The sequence below is a fragment of the Triticum aestivum genome, chromosome 3A, assembly GCF_018294505.1.
Source record: "Triticum aestivum cultivar Chinese Spring chromosome 3A, IWGSC CS RefSeq v2.1, whole genome shotgun sequence".
Lineage (NCBI taxonomy): Eukaryota > Viridiplantae > Streptophyta > Magnoliopsida > Poales > Poaceae > Triticum > Triticum aestivum.
In genome coordinates, this window is record NC_057800.1 from 723029575 (window position 1) to 723053528 (window position 23954).

Here is a 23954-nt window from a genome sequence, read left to right on the forward strand (position 1 = left end):
GTCTCTCCATAGATAGATCTTGGTGTTACGTAGGAAATTTTTGAATTTCTGCTACGTTCCCCAACAATGCAGGCTATGATGAATGTCTAGTGCATGAATCTAGTCAACCCTGTGTGCGACTGGCTTGGTGAGATTTACGCCCCCCCTCCAGGGAATTTGTGATTCCGGGACATGGAAGACTTTCCGCTCAACGAGGAAATCCGTGTTCTGCACTTTGGGTGGTGCCCCCCGTGGACAAATCAAAGTCCCGTATGAGGTCAATAACAAGGATCGGAGGAAACGGTGTTCCCCGTTTGTTTCCTGGGTTGGAATCCCTGCCGAACACGTCTGTACTGGCAGATTCCCTGCAGGCCATGACAACCCGCGGTGAGGTTTTTAAGATGAAACTACTCATGTACCTCATCTCAGCTGTTTTCGCGCCGATCACTTCTCTTCGCCCAAGCAACAAATGCTTCCCCATCCTGGTGAATGATCTATCTTTACTACATTATTTTTCTTCAATTTTTTTTGCTCCAATGTCATGTGCAAGCTAGTCACTGCTAGTGTTTTTTGATGTTTTTTCTATTTGATTTTCTGATGCGGCAACTCGTTGTCCTAAATGTTGTGCGGTGCAGGGGAATGTGAAAGATGTGAAGAACATGAATTGGTGTAAGTTCATTGCCGACTCCCTGCATGATGCATTCTCAAGCAAGATGTACTAGAAGGGTTGTCGACTGCATTTAATGGTATTTTTTACCAGTCCTTTCTGTGAACACTCTTTTTAACAGCTTTTATTCATGCATGGCAACCTGATCGTAACTAGATGGCAACTACCATAATGACAATATGGCAACTGCCATAATGACAATATGGCAACTGCCATCATGATAATATGGCAACTACCATCACACTATGATGGCAACTAGCACATACAGATGACAACTTGTTCTTTTCTCTATTTTTCATGCATTTCAACTTGATGATCATAGGAACGTATATATTATCCTATTTTTCGTAAAATACCATGATCGCAACTAATATTTCTTTCTTTTTAAAATTGTTGTACATTAGCTCATGTACGTTGACTGTCTTGATCTGTCCATTGTGGATTTCACTGGGACAGGAGGCCCGCCGCCTACGCACAAGTTTGTTGTTTCTGCGTGGACTATCGATGCTGTCAAGGCTGTGCTTGCTGCAGATAGGATAACTGATACCAAATATGGAAAGCTACAGGTTAGTTCTGGTTTCTTTCTCTACACGGCATTCTTACAAATTTCTGCGGCATAACATATCGTCGCGTGGCAACCGTCTGTGGTTAACAAGAGGTGACTTCCTTTGTTAGCCATGGCTATCTGAGTATGGTATCCATGTCTCACTCCACATGGCAACTCTGTCATTCACGCTGAAACTTATATTTGCGTCATCTTTTTTTGTTTGTATTTTGCAACACATGAACTACTAGTCAGTGTTCATCATTCTCTCTCTTACATCCTAGCTATTTTTTTGGTTTTTTCCAGCTGATGGCCAAGCATGCTATAGACTACATCGTGTTTGGGGGGCCTAAAAACTTTGGAAAGTGGATGGACGTGCACTCAGCTCCGTCTTGCCCTACTGAGGTAATCAATGACATATATCTATGGTTTCCTTGCATTATTTTGATGTCGTTCTAGTGGCTGTAATACGGTTGGTTACTGCTGCTTCTTCTTTCGTGCACATGCGAGGGCACCTGTTGAGCATCTAATTGGGCAAGTTTGCATCTACAATTACCGGCTTTCTCGGGAAGTTGGTTGAGGGGTGGACGTCCCTTAATGGCTCCGACAACGACGCGGTTGCGAGGCAGTTCACTACATTTGTCCTAGAACGGACACATCGGCCAACTGGTTGCCGTGGCTGGTATGACTACAACAGTTCCCAAGAGCTTGCAGACATACAAGATGAACTAGATGGAGACGCTGGTCTCAGCAAGGATGACGACGATGACATGGAGAACGTGCAACAGGACACCGATGATGATGAACACCTTGATGTTCATGCAGGTGGTAAGAAGGGCAAGGATGCACGAGATGTCCCCCACCGGAGAAAGTCAAAGAACATGCGGCTGCGAGAGGCGAGGGGTGTTGCCATCAAAGAGGGGGAGGGCTCCAGAGGATGTTGTGTAGAGTTCTCCTGGCAAGAGGTCTAGGACCGATCCCGTAGCTGCTAGGAGGAGGTTTGACTTTAATTTTAGTTTTTTGTTTTTTGACTACATTTTTGGAACAGACTGATCCCTTTTTGCATTTGTTGTTGCTAAGCGCGGCAACGAGTTTGCTGTCTGATAATTGCCACCTCTTTGTTTCCTCCATCTTGTACGTGCAGGGAGGCGACAGCTGGTGGACGAGCAGTTACGAAGAAACAGGCACCACTGCCAACCCGTGTTTCTGCTCGGTTGAACAAAGGTGCCCCCATTGCTGGTGACACCCCTTCCACCAGGTCATCTCCTCGTACGACGATGTCCAACAGCGGGGATCCTGTCATACTGCCAGACCTGAGAAAGCCAGTCAAGAAGTAGGTTTTCCATGTGCTTTCATTGACGTAGTGCTATATTTTTTGATTTTTCAATGCATCCGTTCAGCTTGCCACATGGGCTTCTGTCATCGTCCCCACATGGGCAACTTCTTGTTTTTTCAAATGATTTCCTTCCTTTTTTAACTGCATGGCAATTCCTGCTTGTTTTTACATGGCAACTGCTATCTAGGCCAAATGGCAGCTCTTATTGTACCTACATGGCAACTGCCATCTTTCCATTGGCTAGTGTGCTCATCCCATACCTAGTTTTGAAATTGCATTCCTGGCAGATCAGACATTTTTATCATTCTTCAAGTTGGCTAGCATGGCAACTTTGCTGGAATTGCATGGCAACTTCCAAATATGCCACATGGCAAGTCATATTCCCCTTACATGGCAACTACCAGCTTTTCCACCTATTTTTCATTTTTTTAGATTTTATACCATGGAAAATATTTTTTGTTCATTTTCAATACCTTTTTCACGTACTTTTCTTTTTTGCAGGGTGAAGAAGACTACTTCACGCGGGGCCAAGCATATCATTAGGGACCCACTCGAACGCCTTCATTCAACGTTGTCAACTGGGGGCAACTAAGATGTTCATGAGGCGCCAGTCGACAAAACTGCTGCTGCACCGTCAACTGTTCCCACTAACTCTGACGCTAGTGGCCAACCATCTCCGCCGGTTGCAGATGTGCAGGTTAGAACAACATGCATCCATACATCGGGGAGTGACGAGTCGGTATCTCCCAGGACAGCTGAAATATTGCCAACTCTTCTGGCAATGAAGGATGCTGCTGTGAGCCATGCCACCCCATCAGCAAGCGTTGAAGTGGACGCTCCCGAGACCAACCTAAGCAAGGAAGATTCCCGCTCATCTAACACTGATTCCAAGTGCGTGCGTGCTGGCACTCCTGTGTCCACGACAGAAGTTCCTGAGGCGGCAGTTCATACTGATGTGCCATCTGCAGGTGAGAGTCTTGGCACAATAGCTCCAGCTCCTATCGGTGCAGATACTGCTAAGGCGACTGTTTCGCGTGCTGGTCTTCCACCGAGGCGTCGTAGCCCCCGCAAGTAATCAACAGACATACCCAACGCACCAGCTGTAGCTAGGAGCAGTAGAGATGAGTCTGGTTATGTTCCTACGTCCACACTGTTCCCGCCACCTGCCCAAAGCAATGTGATGGAGAAACCGGAAGACCGGAGCACAACTGATGCAGGTGTCAAGCCGGGCACGAGTGACGCAGGTGAACGTTCGGAGCAGACTGCGCCTTTCCCCGCAGTGGAAATCCCCAGCTTAAATCTGTGCACTTCCAGGCTCCCAGTCAATGTGGGTGTCCCCTACAGCCCAAAAAAGAAGATTGTCAAGGAAGTTGCGGCTCATACCGCTGACAACACGCCCCGCCCTACAAATAAGCTCGATCATTCTGTAGCGGCCGATTCAGATATGTTTGTTGATCTTTCACCCTTGGATTCTGCCCCACAAGTTGTTCGCGGTCCGGCCAGTAGGCATGAGAGGCACCCAATGACCTTCACCCCACCGAGCTTCAGCCTTGGCATCAATCAAGATCAACCAGTGGTGCAAGATCCTATGCCAGTTGCCTTTGCTTTCCCGGGAGGCATGCCCGCAATGACGGCGCAGCCAATGGTCGAGGGCAGGAATGCTGTCAAGTTCGCAGAGCCGATCGTCCAAGGTGCATTTTCTTATGTGCTTACCATTTTCTTGTGTACATCTGTGTAGTTTGACTTTTGCCCCAAGCATTTTTTTTGGTTTCTCACTTGTCATGGCAACTGTTATGTGATGACATGGCAACTGGATTTGCTGCACCATGTCACCTACATTTTTTGTTGCCATGCTGCATTTTACATTCGGCAATCACATGGCAACTGAAGTTGATTCAACATGGCAACTACAGTGCAATACACATGGCAACTGGATTTGCTGCACCATGTCACCTGTATTTTTGTTTCCATGCTGCATTTTCCATTCGGCAAGCACATGGCAACTGGAGTTGACACAACATGGCAACTGTAGTTTTTGTCACATGGCAACTACAGTGCACTACACATGGCAACTGAATTTGCCTCCACATGGCAACTCCCTACTTTTTGTACCTACATTTCACATCAAGCCCCCTATCTTTTTTCACATTCCATTTGTTTTGTTTTCCAGGTATCCTAACCCACTTTTTTGATCCTTGCAGGCACCCCTGAGGAGATTTCACCGTCACTTGAAGAATGTTACCGTAGGATCGAGGATGCAGCATTGCAGAGGAGGTCCTCACGAGGTCGGGGGCAATCAAGTTCCAATGTGCCTGCAGATACAGTATCTGAGGATACCATTAGGAGTGCCACCCCTGGTTCTGTGAGGTAGCAGAGGGTAGTTCACCCACCTCCCGCGGAAGACTACGAGCCCGAAGTCAGGGCCACAAAGGAACAGACCCAGCTATACGATATTGTCAAGCGATTTGGAAATGCGAGGGTCAGCAGCAAGCACATGAAGGAGCTGAAAGCGTAATGACCACATTTTGCTTTGTTCTTTCTACCATTCATATTTTTTTCGACTTTCTATATATGATCCGCTTACGTTTTAGTTCATCCTTTTTTTCTTAGTAGACATGATTCTTTCATGTTATATCATTTTCATACAGCTCATGTTTGGACAGAACAAAGGTCATTCAATGCGAAGCGACGTACATCGACCTGGGTGATCTTGCTGAGTCCGTGAGGCCAAACGGTAAAATGTCGAAGAATGTAGTTGCATGCGGGATTGACTACATCAACAAACATATGGATATGTGTCCCGACAAAACAATCATGCATTACAGTGTGACCTGCAAAATATGGGATGACGACTTCCACCACAAAATCCTGAGGAAGAATTTTGCTCAACATGATCAATTCAAGCTCACACTGAAGAAATATGTGAATACTCCTTCCCGCACTTCTTCACATGGTATGGTTTTTTGCCATTATATGCACTCTGTTTATGTGGCAGATGTTTCATGCGGCATCAGCTACCATGCAAACCGACTTTTTTTGATTTTTGCATCCCGTGCAAACTATGTGGCAACTTCAAAGTAAAATACACGGCACATTTTGTACATACATGGATGGCAACTTTCTTTCAACTACCCACTATAACTAAACATTCTACGTGATTCTACTTTTTTGTCCCTCTGTTGTTCTTCATGTGAACTCTGCTTCTCATTTTCTTCACTTTTACATGCAGGTCATGTTCCCCATGTTCCAGGAGCTTGCACCACATGACCCAGACGACAAGTGTGGTCACCACTATGCGATCTGTCTTGACATGAAGAACCAACACTTTGAGGTGCTTGATTCAATGCATTCGGCAGCTGATGCAGACCTTACTTCGCATGCTGAATTCTTCATCAACAACGTCAAAGAGACATGGAACCGTCACTATGAAAACTCAAAGGTCTAGATCAGTCATTTCCGATTGAGTACGTGGCAACTACGAAACAAGGGAACACGTAATTTCCTACCCCCCTTCATGTGCCATTTACATCAATCCCACCCCTCTTTGTTGTTACATTTGAATTGAAGTTTATCATTGCTATGTCTGTCCTTTTTGCGAGTTCACCTGGCTCTTTTTCTTGTGCAGCACGGACTGTGGCTTTCACATGGTAGAATACCTTGCAAAGTGGGAAGGTAGACTTGTTCCCGCTGACAATGCTGCAACGGTCATTGAGCTCCAGAAATTGTACACATGGAACTGGTTGACGAATGAAGATTTCAACAAGCGGTCTGGAGCACGCGAGTTCATGGAGGAAGCTGTCAAGAAAGTCTTCAAGAAGTACAAGTGATCACGTGGTGTCACACACCGGACGCACACCTTACATTCTGTTGCCGAGGAAGTAAGGTACTACCTTTTGTTTCTTCTCAAAAACAATGTTCATGTGCTATTCTATGACTGCAACCCCGAGTAGCCTAGTACGCAGTGGTGGTTCGTGAGTGACATCTGAATATTTTCTATAATATTTTGTGTGGATGTGAACCTATTTCAGGCGTGTTAGTAGATATGTTATATGTTTATCATTATTATTTGTGGTTTCATCGTTTTTGCACCACCAGGTTGCTGCTTTGAATGCGTGCACTATGTTCTAAAACATGGCAACTGTAGTTCATCAGACATGGTTATTAAAAGTCATCGTCGTTTTTTCATTTTGGCTGTTTTGCTTCTTCTTTTTCATTGCTAACTGCACCGGCTACCATGGTAGTTTTGATCATGTAGTCGTACCCTTTTCTGCGGTTGATGCACGTTACGCTTTTTCAACTTTTGTTTCCCATATATTGCACACAACACAACATGTGTGACTAAAGCGTGTCGAATTATCATGAAAATATACGCGTTGTAGAGTCATTACAAATAACATGGCATTTTTCTGTACAGCTAACAGGGCAGATTCAGTACAAAGAACACTGCAGATTCAACATAAACAAGATGGTAGACCCCGTATAATTACCATGATAGATTCAGTATAAAATATCATGGCATATTTAGTAGAAAATAGCATGGAAGATTAAACACATATAACATGGCGGATCAAGCACACACAATATGGAAACTGCATTTACCCATTCAATGCATTTTTCCTGCAACTTATGATGCCCCTCAAGAGTCAGTCCCCCATTTCTATAAAAAATTCACAACATCTAGGCTACAAAACGAAATGTCCCCAAGGACCATGTCACAGCGCCCCAATTTTGCTTACGGATTGCCCTTCCCTTTCTTCATTTTCTTGTGTTTTTTTCGAATCTCCAATACCGATTTGTACCTTATCTCTTTTGGACGCCCCTTTGTGATGGAACGGGACGGGTTCCTGACCTGGGTTTGTGTGCTTGCTTTTCCAGATCTTATCTCCGAGTTTTCATATGATGGCCCCGTGGACGAAGGCACACTTGATGTGCGGGGGAACCTGTGTAAGGCTTTCTCAGCTTTCCTCTTCTTGATCTCATCAAGCTCTCTTTTCAGGGCCTTCCTTTGTTTTTCTGCAACTCTCGCTGTCTCATCACTCTTGCATGCTTCATCAATTAGCTCAGCATAGTTCTTTGTCAGCACAACGTGCCTCACGGCTTCCATGGTTGACTCATATCTCTCGTCATGCACAGCTAGAACTGTGTTTCTTGTCTGCGGCGCCAACGCGTTGTCAGCGTCCCAAGTCCATCGCCGCCTTATGAAATGGCGGGGCATACGGATCACAGCGTTCATGTCCATTACTTTTAGTATGTGACAGCACACAATGCCGTCCCGTTCAAACTTGCAGCATTGGTAGTAGTATTCGCCTTGGCCGATTGAGGCTTTCATGAAGTAGTTCCTTCCTTTGTCCGAGTCTTGAGGTTCTGAATCTGACATGCCCAAAATAGAACACACCTTGAACGTATGTTCGTCTACCTGGAAAGCCATGAACATGCTGGCACGCTTTATTTCTTCCTAGAATATGCAAGTTTTGTGTGTTTTCTGTTAAACTATCGTGCGCTCTTTTTTTGTAGCACCTTATGTTGTCATGGAAATAGAAATACATTTTTGTTTGAACATGGCAATTATAGTACATTGAACATGGCAAACATATCACCTTGAACATGGCAAATATAGTACCTAAGACATGGCAACTGTAGTACATTAGACATGGCAACTGCAGTACATTAGACATGGCAACTGCATAACATTTTTCAACTGGGCATCATCATTTTCCACACCAACATTCCCAATGGAAGCACATTGCATAAAACATGGCAACTGCATTTTATTAAACATGGCAACTACAGTTGAGTAAACAATGGCAATTGCATTTCAGCAAACATGGCAGTTGCATTTTAGCAAACATGGCAATTGCATTTCAGTAGATATGGCAACAACATAACATTTTTTCAGTTGGCATTGGCATTTGCATGCCAACATGCCCAATGGAAGTACAGTGCATTAAAACATGGTAACTGCATTTCATTGAACATGGAAACTGCATCCGGGTAAGCATGGCAAATAGAATTTCCATTGAACATGGCAACTGTAGCTGAGTAAGCATGGCAAACAGTATTTCATTAAACATGGCAACCACATATCATGGCAACTGCATTGCATTCTATATGGCACCTACTGCATTCGTGCTTTGCGCAAATACGACCGTAACGCAACTGACTTACTTGTTAAAGATCTTGTTGGTGTATATCTTGCTCATTTGCCTCTCCATCGGTAAATACGTTAGTAATTTTGGCTGCTTTAGTGCGGTGTTTGCTTCTTGCTGTAGCTCAGATCCCAGTATTTTTTGTTGCAAAGCTATGTACTGCTTGGCAAATTATAGCAATGAGTTGCCAGGGCTCACGTACCGCTTCAAAACAGCATTGAACCCCTCGCTGCACTGCGTAGTCTGCAGAAACGGGAAGAAGCACTGCATGAAGTAGGCCGACACCCAGTACATTCACTTCTCCCACAGATTAGCAAGAGTCTCGTTGTCTGGTACTTGGTATGTTTCAATCATGGCCATCTAGCTCCTTTCAAACTCCTCCATCGTCAAGCTATGGTCCATGCACAGCTCGAATGCCTTGTGCAGCTCTGGACGGTCAGCAAAGAATGGTCCTAGCGTCTCCTCAGCCTTCTTTATAATGTGCCACCTGCAGTGCCTGTGCACTGCCAATGGAAAGACCTCATCTATGCCTGCACGCATGCTAAAATCCTGGTCTGTTATTATGTTCATCGGAGCTAGTCCATCCATGCACTCCAAGAAGATCTTGAACAGCCAAACGTACCCATTCGTGTATTTGTTCCGAACCAGCCCGCATCCGAACTGCAATGACTGATTGTGGTTATTTATTCCTATGAATGGAGCGCATGGCATCTTGTACATATTAGTGAGATACGTCGCGTCGAATGAAATGCAATCTCGGAAATGTTTGTAGGCTCTCCTTGCCGCACCATCCACCCAATACATGTTCCTGACACGGTCCTCATCGTCCAACCTTATCCCGTAGAAGAAATCTGGATCTTCCTTCGCTTTCTCATCGAAGTAGGCCATTGTGGCCTCTATGTCAGCCAACTTGCTCTCTCTACTGTACTTTGCCTTTAGGTTTGTGACGTCAGCTGGTATGTAGGGCATGCTACTCAGAGTCCCATTTTTGCTGTGGATGAGTGATAGTATCTGGACCATTCTTGATGGACCGACGTTACAATCATGTAGCAGCTTTATGAATTTCTTCTCAAGGGGGGTGAATCCTCTGTGGGCGGTCAGAAATTTCACCAAGTCGAACTTATTTATGAGCTTGTGGTTGTGCTCGTCAAAATATTTAGTGACCACCCACTATGCTCCATCTACGTTTAGCTTACACCGGACAGGGCATTCGGTCTTGAGAATGATACCTCTCTTTCGTTCCCAAACTACAGGCACAACACCTTTCCCCTTCTTGTTCCTTCGTGCCTTTTGGCACCTCATCTCACCTCTGCTGTACTCATTAGTTTTCTTAATTTTCCTATGGTATTCGGTGTTGACCGCAAACCCATGGAACTTCGCATATGTCTGGTAGAATTCCTTTGCTTCTACGAACGATTCAAATCTCTGCCCAATGTAAGGTGCCCGAGGTACCATGATCTTCGATTGCCCACCATCTTCATCCCCTTGTGCTTCGTCATCAGTTTCATCATTCACTTTAGTATCAGTGGCAATTTCATCTACTTGAGTGTTGCCAGTGCTTGTGTTCAAAGGGGTGCATGTCAGCATTGCTGGAATGATTGCCATTTCCGACTCTAACTCAGCATTGTTTGCGGCATGATTGTTGGTTGGCTGGTGGAACGCGTCCTCCGTGCGCTCAGAGCTCCCCACAGTAGATGTCCCCGCGCCGCTGTTCACTGTAGTTGTAGGCCTTGTAATTGAAAAAACAGGTACGAGCATAAGATTTTGCTTGAATAACATGTTTATCTATAACAGATCACATCAACTTCAAGTGATTTGGCATGACATCATTCAAACAGCAAGCTGTGAGTCTGTGTGTGGACATGCATGGAAACTGTAGCTGCCCAGTCATGGCAGCTACAGTCCAACAAACATGACAACTGCTATTTGCCAATGCATGACAACTAGCTCCTTTTTTAGTACAAAAACTTGGATTCTATATGCATGGCAGCTGCAGTCCTGCATAGATGGCAAATACTGCTACCAATACATGGCAACCAGTGTGTTCTAGCATCAAAACTTTGCATTCTAGGCTTGAGCTTACTAGGCAAATGCGATCAACTATTAGTGCTGCACACATGCTTCTAGCTGTTGGCAAATTTCCTAAGACAATATACGACACATTGCACACAACCACTTGTTAGCTTTTTATGCTTGATTTTTGCCCACCATCACTGATACAATCTTATTTTTTCGTCACGTGCTATTTGCCACAAAAACAAATGTAGTGCTTTTTTTGTGGTCCAATTTTTTCCTTACCTTGTTGTGCTGCATGTGCCCATCTTGTGTGGTCTGTCACACCAAATTGACGTGCTCTATCTGCAATCTGTGAAGCTTGCCACGAGACATTTGCCGGGGTACCACCACCGTAATAACCTATAAGCATCGTAGTAGTTGGTCAATACATGGCAACTGCAGTTTGTGCTGGCATGGCAACTATAGTTGTCCTGGCATGGCAACTGCAGTTGTTCCTCCATGGCAACTACAGTTGTTGAGGGAGGGCAACAACAGTTATCCAGGGATGACAACTGTAGTTATTTATTCATGGAAATTGTAGTTGTCCAGTCATGGCAACTGCAGTTGTCAACTATGCTCCTTCTGCTAATTCACCGTCCGCAACTTCACTTTTTACGGACTCACCTGTGTTTGACGTCGATGGTAGGTACATGGGTGCTGCCTGCTGCCACGTGCTGCATGAAGGCTCTGCGTTTTCCCCTACATAACTCGTGAGTCTTTTGCCAACATTTGCAAGTTTATTTTTCATGTCTAGACCAGTATGTGTTCTTTTTCGTATGTGTTACCTTGATTAGCCATATTAGCTAGTTGAAGTTGGCTGCCCGTACATTTGTCAGTGTTAGCGCCCTACGACTGAACTTGCCACGAAGCCCCCGTGAGTGTGGTTTGGTCATAAGAACCTGCGAAAAAATGACAGTGTAGGACATAATTAGAATGTCATCTTCATCGTCGCGAACATGGCAAATGTTCTTTTCTTTGGTTATCATGCATCATACCAATGCCTGCATAATGTTCTAGTAGTGGCAGCAACGGCCCTGCAGAAATGAGTTGACTGTACTCTGATGCATCCCAAGGGGGCGTTTCTGGTCTTTGAGAACCCCAAGTATCAGCGCCATCTTCGTGATTCATTATTTTCCGCGTCTCGTTTCTGCCAATGTGCTCTCAATCACTGCATGAACAAGAACACATCAACAATCCACAAAAAATGTATCCTTGTGTTGCTTGCATGTAGGAGTTAACACGTCAGTGTTATCACATTTTCATGCGTAGGCAACCAACATATCAAGGCTAGTAGGACATGCACATCCACTATCTTTTCTAAAATCTGGGTGCTAGCTATCCGTTTGATTCGATGGCATCAGCCTCTACAATAGGATGGCAAGCAATAAGTTGACATGGTGGCAGTTGATGGCAATTATAGGTGGCAACTGACGTTAGACACCAGTGGCAATTAAGTTTCACACCCCCATTATTGCAAATTTCTTAATTTTATCTCCCTTTTTATGGATTCCTACACACACATTCATTTTACCAACTACGTGCATCAATCTACTGAGAACTTACGGTTATCTCTAGCGTAGTACATGGCAGATCTAGTGTATTCTGCTTGGCAACTGTGAAGACACACAACCTATGTAGTGTTTTACCCCTGTAGGATGGATCTAGTTGCCACCTTCGTCGGTAATTTTGCAATTTTCTGCCTAGAAGAAGGATGAGAAGCAGTAGGGAGGTCGGGAGATTCACCTGCTTTTAGCTGGTCGTCTTTGGAGGGCGTTGTTGGAGTGGCGGGGGGGGGGTGGGGGAGATAAGGGGTGTGGTTTGCGGTGGGAAGGCCCTTCGGATCTGCTCTACGGATCTCCTTTGGTCGCCATGGCAACCAGAGAATGCCGACGATGGAGGTAGGGGTTCAGGAGGTGGGAGAAGATGGCGGCAGTCGAGATTGGGGAACGATCAAAGGCCGGGACGGTTGGGTCATGCGGGCTGCTGGGTCCTCTGGCCCGGACGTGCGGGCGGGGTTGCCACACACCCAGGGCCGGCCCTGGGCCAGGGCAGTAGGGGCGACGGCCCGGGGCCCAGCCAAACTAGGGGCCCCGACCCAGCAAATATAAAAGGATACAGCCATGTAACGTAGGCCCAATATTGATGCGAAACAAAAAGGCTAACAAGGCCCGTATATGATATGTCTAGGAGAAGCCCAAAAGCCTAATATGCAACTCAGGTGATTGCGCGGTGCCGGATCCTAAAAAAAAGACTTGATTGCGCGGCGCCATGGTGGTTTTCTTGATCACCTCTTCAATTTCTCCGATCCAATCTAGCGACCTACTATATACTCAGTACGAATGTGTGATCAAGGCAGCAAGGCCCCATGGTGATTACTTTGTCTTTGCTTTTGCTGGAGAATGGAGCAGATCAGCACCGAGTTACTCCATCGCACTGGCTGCCGGCTTCTAGCACAGTTTGGCAAGGAACGGCAGAACAACTGAGGTATTTTTTGTGTGAATTATTTTAGTCCTCCATCAGAATCTGGAGTATTTTTTCTTCCTGTAAAAGCAACATTTGTTGGCCTTTCTAATTTAATCCAGTCTCCAGGAACGCCCTCGATCCTTTTTTGGCAAGCATGTTGCCCGAAAAACACTTGTCTAGATGTGACAAGGAACACAGTAAAGGAGCAGATAAATTAACTATCATTAATCTTGACACGATCATTGATGATTTTTGAATAAAAAATGCACGGACTCGTTTCTCATGATTATTAAATGCACTTGTTTTTTGTTGTGCTACGTAACTTATTGATCTAGAACATAAAAGTATAACATTGTTACCAAATATTATCCACCTGAATTTTTTATCATTGTTTATTATGGCTTTACAATATTTTTTATATCAATGTATGGAATCTAAGACGAAAACACTTCGACCACTGGGCCCATTTATCGAGTTCGCCCTAGGGCCTCCGAAACTTCAGGGCCAGCCCTGCACACACCGGACGTGCGGGCCGTGCCTTTGCGCGCCCGGACGCGGTCATGCGGGCTGGTTCCTGTCCATGCCACACGAGGCGTGTGGCACAACTACCCGATACACCACACGTGTGGCAGTTATCGGCGTCCTTCCTTTTTCTTTTGACAGCTCTCCTCCCGTTGGTTTGCTTGCAGAATTTGTCCGAGTATGTGTACTCAAAGCTATGCCCTGCTTGGTGTTGCCTTTTTTTTGCAAGGAGGCTTTTTTTTATTTAGGTAGAATAGAATATACATGGAGCTGGTATGCTAGAAAATAACACACATTTTTATTTGTGAGTGTTGAAGTATAAATGCATCCCATCTTTCCAATCACTTTGAACTTTGGGTGAACTAGCTCGCGCGTGCAGTTCTGCGTTGTATTAGAGGGGCCCATCTTTCCCCATCAGCTAGCTTTAGCTTTTGCGTGAACTGACTGATGCGTGCAGTTCTACAGTGAGAAATCATGAGAATTTGAATGAAATTCAAGAGAAACTGGAATTTTTTTTGTACATAGATCCAAATACTAAATTATCTCTACGATTGCAAAGTGTTGAAGAGCGTTTCTACCTCGTCCCTGTTGGAAGTATCAAGAGTTATAATCCACCACGTACCAGCGGTGCTCTTTTCTCCCGCTTCTATCTTTTCTAGAAGTCAATTAGGCATTTCGGTTATCCTAATTCCTCTTCATTCTATATAGAAGGAAGGCTTGAGACAAGCTCGGCTATAAATTAACGAAGCCATGGGTCGATCAAGAATTATATAGCCACCAAGCAACATGAGTTGAAAGCTATGGCTCGGGTACGTCCCCTGTGTCGCTCCTGTGCGGGCGACATGGGCGGATCCAAAAACCTAGCGCCGCCGTCCAAAAAAACCACCGCTTGTCCTCTCCGCCGCCACCAGAGGAAGCTGCAGGGCGAAGCCACTGCGGCTGACGGCGGCAGCGGAGATCTTGCTCGCGTCGTTGGGGTGTCCTCAGGCACGGTGGAGTCTCCCTTGGCAGCGGCGGCGACGGCCGACGGCGATGTTTTTGACGGCTGCTCGGTTCTGGCAGGTCGCAATTGGTGGCCTGCCTCCTCATCTGCGTGTCGTACTGATGTCGCTCGAACATGGCACTGGTGTGCATGGGGGGCGGGTCGGCGCATCGTGACGGCGGGCCGGCTGCTGCTATTTTCGTCAGATACGGTGCCTGGCGCCGCGGATAGGCAGTGCGGGCCGGTGTCCTCCATCATGGCGACGATGGCATCGGCTTGGTGGAGGCAGTGGTGTGGTGGCAGTACTTGTGCTCTTAGCATATCATGGCAACGTTCTGTTTGATCGGTCCTCCTCGATCTGGCCGTCGATGTGTTCCGGAATTACTGTGGGAGATCTTGCCCAAGGATATCTTGATCGGATAGTATCTAGTCGTGCGCGCCAATATCAACATACATGGCTCCAGGAGGGCGTGGCGCCAAGCTCTGTTATTTGTTGACACCATGAGACATCTCGGCATCTCGATTTGGCACACATAGCGGCGATGAAAGTCTTGACGGCTGAGATTGGAGTATCAGTAATGCGGAGGGGGCCTTGAAAGTGATGGAATCAGCAAGGTGTTTGATAACTTTTAGTAGCAGCAGTGTCAAGTGGGGGCGACAACATTGGAGTATTTCATTTCTGGTGGTGCTTCTCGGGTGCCGAGTCATGACTTTTAGGGTGAAAACCTAAGATTTGATTTTCATTGGTTGTACCTAGCAGTTGTCTTGTTGAAGGTATTGTTTTGAGAGCTCGGTCTTTTTCAAGGGTGAGAACCTTGGATCAGGCGACGTGGTGCTTGTGCACTATTTCCTTCTTGAAGGTGTCGCTTTTGAAGAGATTTTATATTTTCCGGGTGTTATTTTTGTGGTGGTTTGTGTGCTGCTACTAAGAGGAGTTGATCACTGTGGTGAGGCCCTTGTTTTTTCATTTCTTCTTGGTTTTCTTTTCAGGCTATGTGCGTCCTGAATGTCTTTGTGACTTCTTGTTGGTGCAGAGGCTGAATGTAACTGATATCTTCGTGATATTAATATATTCTTCTTTAGAAAAAATCAGTTGAATGATATAAGGGTGCAGACTGACCAGTTTACCATGCAATGCACACTACAAGCACACAAAGAGAAGATAGGGAGAGCACTGCTAGTAATTTAAAAGCTCGCTGCACTCCGGCACCAAAGAATTGACAAGGAGAAGTTTCAAGGATTGGCCAACAACCTAAAGAACCGCGAACAAGCCTGATCCATGGGGCCAAAGACACCCAACACCTCCCCTCTCCACCACCGAAAAGGAACCCCTATGCCATCGCCTAAGATCGAAGGAACCACACCGTCAAACGGTAGAGGCGATCACCCAAGAGCTACAAGCCTAGAACAGATGTCGACCTCGAACCCAGAGTAGCCATTGTGCACGACCATATTCACAAGGGAAGCACACACATACCAGCTGCATTGCCGCCGCCCCTGGACAACCGTTGATAGAGTTAAAGCCACCAGGAGTAATCGCCAAAGAAGGAAATTCCAGAGTCACAGTGGCAAAGCTAGGATCCTAGGAATATATAATGTATGAAGGCATCCATGACCCCCGCCGCATTGCTTCCATCAGAAAGGGAACCCTATCCCCTTTCTCCAAATATCGAAGGTGCTGCACCTCTAGGACACACCCACGCTCCTAGCCGCCCAAGAACACAATCCCAAAGATACACGAGGCACTCGCTGAACCTCCACTGCTTTGCCGCCGCTCGGACTCAGCAGTCACCAAGCTGAAGGAAATATGCCCTAGAGGCAATAATAAAGTTATTATTTATTTCCTTATTTCATGATAAATGTTTATTATTCATGCTAGAATTCTAATATCCGGAAACATAATACATGTGTGAACACATAGACAAACAGAGTGTCACTAGTATGCCTTTACTTGACTAGCTCGTTAATCAAAGATGATTATGTTTCCTAACCATTCCGTTAGCTTAGCACTTGATCGTTTTAGTTTATTGCTATTGCTTTCTTCATGACTTATACATGTTGCTATGACTATGAGATTATGCAACTCCAGATTACCGGAGGTGCACTTTGTGTGCTACCAAACATCACAACGTCACTGGGTGATTATAAAGGTGCTCTAAAGGTGTCTCTGATGATACTTGTTGAGTTGGCATAGATCGAGATTCAGATTTGTCACTCCGATTGTCGGAGAGGTATCTCTGGGCCCTCTCAGTAATGCACATCACTATAAGCCTTGCAAGCAATGCAACTAATAAGTTAGTTGCGGGATGATGCATTACGGAATGCGTAAAGAGACTTGCCGGTAACGAGATTGAACTAGGTATTGAGATACCGATGATCGAATCTCAGACAAGTAACATACCGATGACAAAGGGAACAACGTATGTTGTTATGCGGTTTGACCGATAAAGATCTTCATAGAATATGTAGGAGCCAATATGAACATCCAGGTTCCGCTATTGGTTATTGATCGGAGACATGTCTCGGTCATGTCTACATAGTTCTCGAACCCATAGGGTCCGCACGCTTAACGTTCGGTGACGATCGATATTATGAGTTTATGTGATTTGATGTACCGAAGGTAGTTCGAAGTCCCGGATAAGATCGGGGACATGACGAGGATTCTCGAAATGATCGAGACATAAAGATCAATATATTAGACGACTATATTCGGACATCTAAAAGGTTCCGAGTGATTCGGGTATTTTTCGGAGTATCGGGGAGTTACGGGAATACGGGGAAGAAGCATTGGGCCTCATGGGCCAAGTGGTGGAAGAGAGGAGGCAGGGCGTGCGGCCCCCCTATCCCAAACCGAATTGGACTAGGGGGTCGGGCCCCCTTTCCTCCTTTCCTCCCTCTCCTTCCTTCTCCCCCTCCTCCTTCCTTTCCCCCTCCTAGTAGGAGTAGGAAAGGGGAGTCCTACTCCTACTAGGAGAAGGACTCCTCCTCCTGGCGCGCCCTGCAAGGGCCGGCCGGCCTTCCCCTTGCTCTTTATATATGGGGGCAGGGGGCACCCTAGAACACACAAGTTGATTGTTCCAAGTTGTGTGCGGTACCCCCCTCCACCATAATCCAGCTCGATCATATCGTAGCGGTACTTAGGCGAAGCCCTGCATCGGTAGCAACATCATCACCGTCATCATGCCGTCATGCTGACGGAACTCTCCCATGAAGCTCTGCTGGATCAAAGTTCACGGGACGTCATCGAGATGAACGTGTGCTGAACTCGGAGGTGCCGTGCGTTCGGTACTTGGATCGGTCAGATCGTGAAGACGTACGACTACATCAACCGCGTTCTCATAATGCTCCCGCTTACGGTCTATGAGGGTACATGGATAATACTCTCCCCTCTTGTTGCTATGCATCACCATGATCTTGCGTGTGCATAGGATTTTTTTTGAAATTACTATGTTCCCCAACAGTAGAATCCGAGCCAGGTTTATGCGTAGATGTTATATGCACGAGTAGAACACAAGTGAGTTCTGGGCGATACAAGTCATACTGCTTACCACTATGTCATACTTTGGTTCGGCGGTATTGTTGGATGAAGCGGCCCGGACCGACATTATGTGTACGCTTACGCAAGACTGGTTCTACCGACGTGCTTTGCACACAGGTGGCTGGTGGGTGTCACTTTCTCCAACTTTAGTTGAACCGAGTGTGACTACGCCCGGTCCTTGTTGAAGGTTAAAACAGCACTAACTTGATGAAATATCGTTGTGGTTTTGATGCGTAGGTAAGAACGGTTCTTGCTCAGCCCGTAGCAGCCACGTAAAACTTGCAACAACAAAGTAGAGGACGCCTAACTTGTTTTTGCAGGGCATATTGTGATGTGATATGGTCGAGGCATGATGCTATATTTTATTGTATGAGATGATCTTGTTTTGTAACGGAGTTATCGGCAACTGGCAGGAGCCATATGATTGTCGCTTTATTGTATGCAATGCAATCGCCCTTTAATTGCTTTACTTTATCACTAAACGGTAGCGATAGTCGTGGAAGAAATATTTGGCAAGACGACAACTATGCTACGATGGAGATCAAGGTGTCGCGCCGGTGACGATGGTGATCATGACGGTGCTTTGGAGATGGAGATCAAAGGCACAAGATGATGATGTCCATATCATATCACTTATATTGATTGCATGTGATGTTTATCCTTTATGCATCTTCTTCAACTTGATTGACAGTAGCATCATAAGATGATTTCTCACTAGGTTTCAAGGTATAAGTGTTCTCGTTGAGTATGCACCGTTGCCAAAGTCCGTCGTGCCGAGACACCATGTGATGATCGGGTGTGATAAGCTCTACGTTCACATACAATGGGTGCAAGCCAGTTTTGCACACGCAGAATATACTCGGGTTAAACTTGACGAGCCTAGCATATGCAGATATGGCCTCGGAACACTGAGACCGAAAGGTCGAGCATGAATCATATAGTAGATATGATCAACATAGTGATGTTCACCATTGAAAACTACTCCATTTCACATGATGATCGGTCATGGTTTAGTTGATTTGGATCACGTGATCACTTAGATGATTAGAGGGATTCCTATCTAAGTGGGAGTTCTTAAATATGCTTAATTGAACTTTAATTTCTCATGAACTTAGTACCTGGTAGTATTTTTCTTGTCTATGTTGTTGTAGATAGATGGCCTGTGCTGTTGTTCTGTTGAATTTTAATGCGTTCCTTGAGAAAGCAAAGTTGAAAGATGATGGTAGCAATTACATGGACTGGGTCCGTAACTTGAGGATTATCCTCATTGCTGCACAGAAAAATTACGTCCTGGAAGCACCGCTAGGTGCCAAACCCGCTGTAGGAGCAACACCAGATGTTATGAACGTCTAGCAGGGCAAAGCTGGTGACTACTCAATAGTTCAGTGTGCCATGCTTTACAGCTTAGAACCGGGACTTCAACGACGTTTTGAACGTCATGGAGCATATGAGATGTTCCAGGAGTTGAAGTTAATATTTCAAGCAAATGCCCGGATTGAGAGATATGAAGTCTCCAATAAGTTCTACAGCTGCAATATGGAGGAGAATAGTTCTGTCAGTGAACATATACTCAGAATGTCTGGGTACCATAACCACTTGACTCAACTTGGAGTTAATCTTCCTGTTGATAGTGCCATTGACATAGCAAGAAGGAGCATCAAGTGTTGATGGTCAACAAGACCACCAGTTTCAAGAAAAAGGGTAAAGGGAAGAAGAAAGGGAACTTCAAGAAGAACGACAAACAAGTTGCTGCTCAAGAGAAGAAACCCAAGTCTGGACCTAAGCCTGAGACTAAGTACTTCTACTGCAAAGGGACTGGTCACTGGAAGCGAAACTGCCCCAAGTATTTGGCGGATAAGAAGGATGGCAAGGTGAACAAAGGTATATGTGATATACATGTTATTGATGTGTACCTTACTAAAAGCTCGCAGTAGCACCTGAGTATTTGATACTGGTTCTGTTGCTAATATTTGCAACTCGAAACAAGGACTATGGATTAAGCGAAGATTGGCTAAGGATGAGGTGATGATGCATGTGTGATGTCTACTACACAACCTTCTTCTTGTAGACGTTGTTGGGCCTCCAAGTGCAGAGGTTTGTAGGACACTAGCAAATTTCCCTCAAGTGGATGCCCTAAGGTTTATCAATCCGTGGGAGGCATAGGATGAAGATGGTCTCTCTCAAACAACCCTGCAACCAAATAACAAAGAGTCTCTTGTGTCCCCAACACACCCAATACAATGGTAAATTGTATAGGTGCACTAGTTCGGCGAAGAGATGGTGATACAAGTGCAATATGGATAGTAGATAAAGGTTTTTGTAATCTGAAAATATAAAAACAGCAAGGTAAAGAATGATAAAAGTGAGCACAAACGGTATTGCAATGCTAGGAAACAAGGCCTAGGGTTCATACTTTCACTAGTGCAAGTTCTCTCAACCATAATAACATAGTTGGATCATATAACTATCCCTCAACATGCAACAAAGAGTCACTGCAAAGTCACTAATAGCGGAGAACAAACGAAGATATTATGGTAGGGTACGAAACCACTGATACGTTTCCAACGTATCTATAATTTAACTATGAAAATTGCTCTTTGATTGATTGTATTTCCTTGTTGAAATCCGTGCTAAATTCTCCTCACGCTTATAGTCAAAATAAAGCGTTTACTAAACATATCGTTGATGCGTTGATGCAATCTTATGAAGAAAAACTTGAATTGGAAATTTCTATCCCTAGAAAACTTTATGATGAGTGGGAACCAACTATTAAAATTAAAATTAAAGATCATGAATGCTATGCTTTATGTTATTTGGGTGCTAGTGTTTCCACGATTCCAAAAACTTTGTGTGATTTGTTAGGTTTCCGTGATTTTGATGATTGCTCTCTAAATTTGCACCTTGCGGATTCCACTATTAATAAACATATGGGAAGAATTAATGATGTTATTATTGCTGAAAATAGGAATTATGTGCCCATAGATTTTATTGTTCTTGACATGAATTGCAATCCTTCATGTCCTATTATTCTTGGTAGACCTTTCCTTAGAACGATTGGTGCAATTATTGATATGAAGGAATGAAATATTAGATTCCAATTTCCATTAAGGAAAGGCATGGAACACTTTCCTAGAAAGAAAATTAAATTACCTTATGAATATATTATGAGAGCCACTTATGGATTGCCTACCAAAAATGGCAATACCTAGATCTATTCTTGCTTGTTATGCCTAGCTAGGGGCGTTAAACGATTGTGCTTGTTGGGAGGCAGCCCAATTTTATTTTTATTCCTTGCCTTTTCATCCTGTTAAGTAATAAATAATTTATCTAGACTATTTTTTGGTTGTGTTTTTTTGTTTAATTAGTGTTTGTGCCAACTAGAACCGTTGGGAAGACTTGGCGAAAGTCTTGTTGAACTTGCTGTAAAAAACGGAAACTTTAGTGCTCACGACAACTGCTGTAGTTTTTATTTGGAAAGTGATATTTAGTTAATTATTTTTGCATATGATTAATAGATAAATTCCTCACGTCCAGCAATTTATTTTAGAATTTTTGGGGCTCCAGATCTTGCGCTAGCTACAGATTACTACAGACTGTTCTGTTTTTAACAGATTCTGTTTTTCGTGTGTTGTTTGCTTATTTTGATGAATCCATGGCTAGTAAAATAGTTTATAAACCATAGAGAAGTGGGAATACAGTAGGTTTAACACCAATATAAATAAATAATGAGTTCATTACAGTACCTTGAAGTGGTCTTTTATTTTCTTTCGCTAACGGAGCTCACGAGATTTTCTTCTTTAAGTTTTGTGTTGTGAAGTTTTCAAGTTTTGGGTAAAGATTTGATGGATTATGGAACAAGGAGTGGCAAGAGCCTAAGCTTGGGGATGCCCATGGCACCCCCAAGATAATCTAAGGACACATAAAAGCCAAAGCTTGGGGATGCCCCGGAAGGCATCCCCTCTTTCGTCTACTTCTATCGGTAACTTTACTTGGAGCTATATTTTTATTCGCCACATGATATGTGTTTTGCTTGGAGCGTCTTGTATGATTTGAGTCTTTGCTTGTTAGTTTACCATGATCATCCTTGCTGTACACACCTTTTGAGAGAGCCATACATGATTTGGAATTTTTTAGAATACTCTATGTGCTTCACTTATATCTTTTAAATTATATAGTTTTGCTCTAGTACTTCACTTATATCTTTTAGAGCACGGTGGTGGATTTGTTTTATAGAAACTATTGATCTCTCATGCTTCACTTCGATTATTTTGAGAGTCTAAATAGCATGGTAATTTTCTTAAAATCCTAATATGCTTGGTATGCAAGATTAAGAATAATAAATTCTCTTATGAGTGTGCTGAATACTATGATAAGTTTGATACTTGATAATTGTTTTGAGATATGGAGATGGTGATATTAAAGTCATGCTAGTTGAGTAGTGGTGAATTTGAGAAATACTTGTGTTGAAGTTTGTGATTCCCGTAGCATGCACGTATGGTGAACCGTAATGTGATGAAGTCGGAGCATGATTTATTTATTGATTGTCTTCCTTATGAGTGGCGGTCGGGGACGAGCGATGGTCTTTTCCTACCAATCTATCCCCCTAGGAGCATGCGCGTAATACTTTGCTTTGATAACTTGTAGATTTTTGCAAGAAGTATATGAGTTCTTTATGACTAATGTTGATTCCATGGATTATACGCACTCTCACCCTTCCACCTTTGCTAGCCTCTCTAATACCGCGGACCTTTCGCCGGTATCATACACCCACCATATACCTTCCTCAAAACAGCCACCATACCTACTTATTATGGCATTTCCATAGCCATTCCGAGATATATTTCCATGCAACTTTCCACTATTTTGTTTATTATGACACATTCCATCATTGTCATATTGCTTAGCATGATCATGTAGTTGACATCATATTTGTGGCAAAGCCACCGTTCATAATTCTTTCATACGTGTCACTCCTGAGTCATCACATATCCCGGTACACCGCCAGAGGCATTCATATAGAGTCATATTTTGTTCTAAGTATCGAGTTGTAATTGTTGAGTTGTAAGAAAAATAAAAGTGTGATGATCATCATTATTAGAGCATTGTCCCAGTGAGGAAAGGATGATGGAGACTATAATTCCCCCACAAGTCGGGATGAGACTCCAGACGAAAAAAAGAGAAAGAAAAGAGGTCATAAAAAAGGCCCAAATAAAAAATAAAAAATGAGAGAAAAAGAGAGAAGGGCCAATGTTACTATCCTTTTACCACACTTGTGCTTCAAATTAGCACCATGATATTCATAGTAGAGAGTCTCTCATGTTATCACTTTCATATACTAGTGGGAATTTTTTCATTATAGAACTTGGCTTGTATATTCGAATGATGGGCTTCCTCAAATTTCCCTAGGTCTTCATGAGCAAGCAAGTTGGATGCACACCCACTTAGTTTCTTTTCAAGCTTTCATATACTTATAGCTCTAGTGCATCCGTTGCATGCCAATCCCTACTCACTCACATTGATATCTACTGTTGGGCATCTCCATAGCCCGTTGATATGCCTAGTTGATGTGAGACTATCTTCTCCCTTTTTGTCTTCTCCACAACCACCACTCTATTCCACCTATAGTGCTATATCCATGGCTCACGCTCATGTATTGCGTGAAAATTGAAAAAGTTTTGAGAATGTCAAAAGTATGAAACAATTGTTTGGATTGTCATCGGGG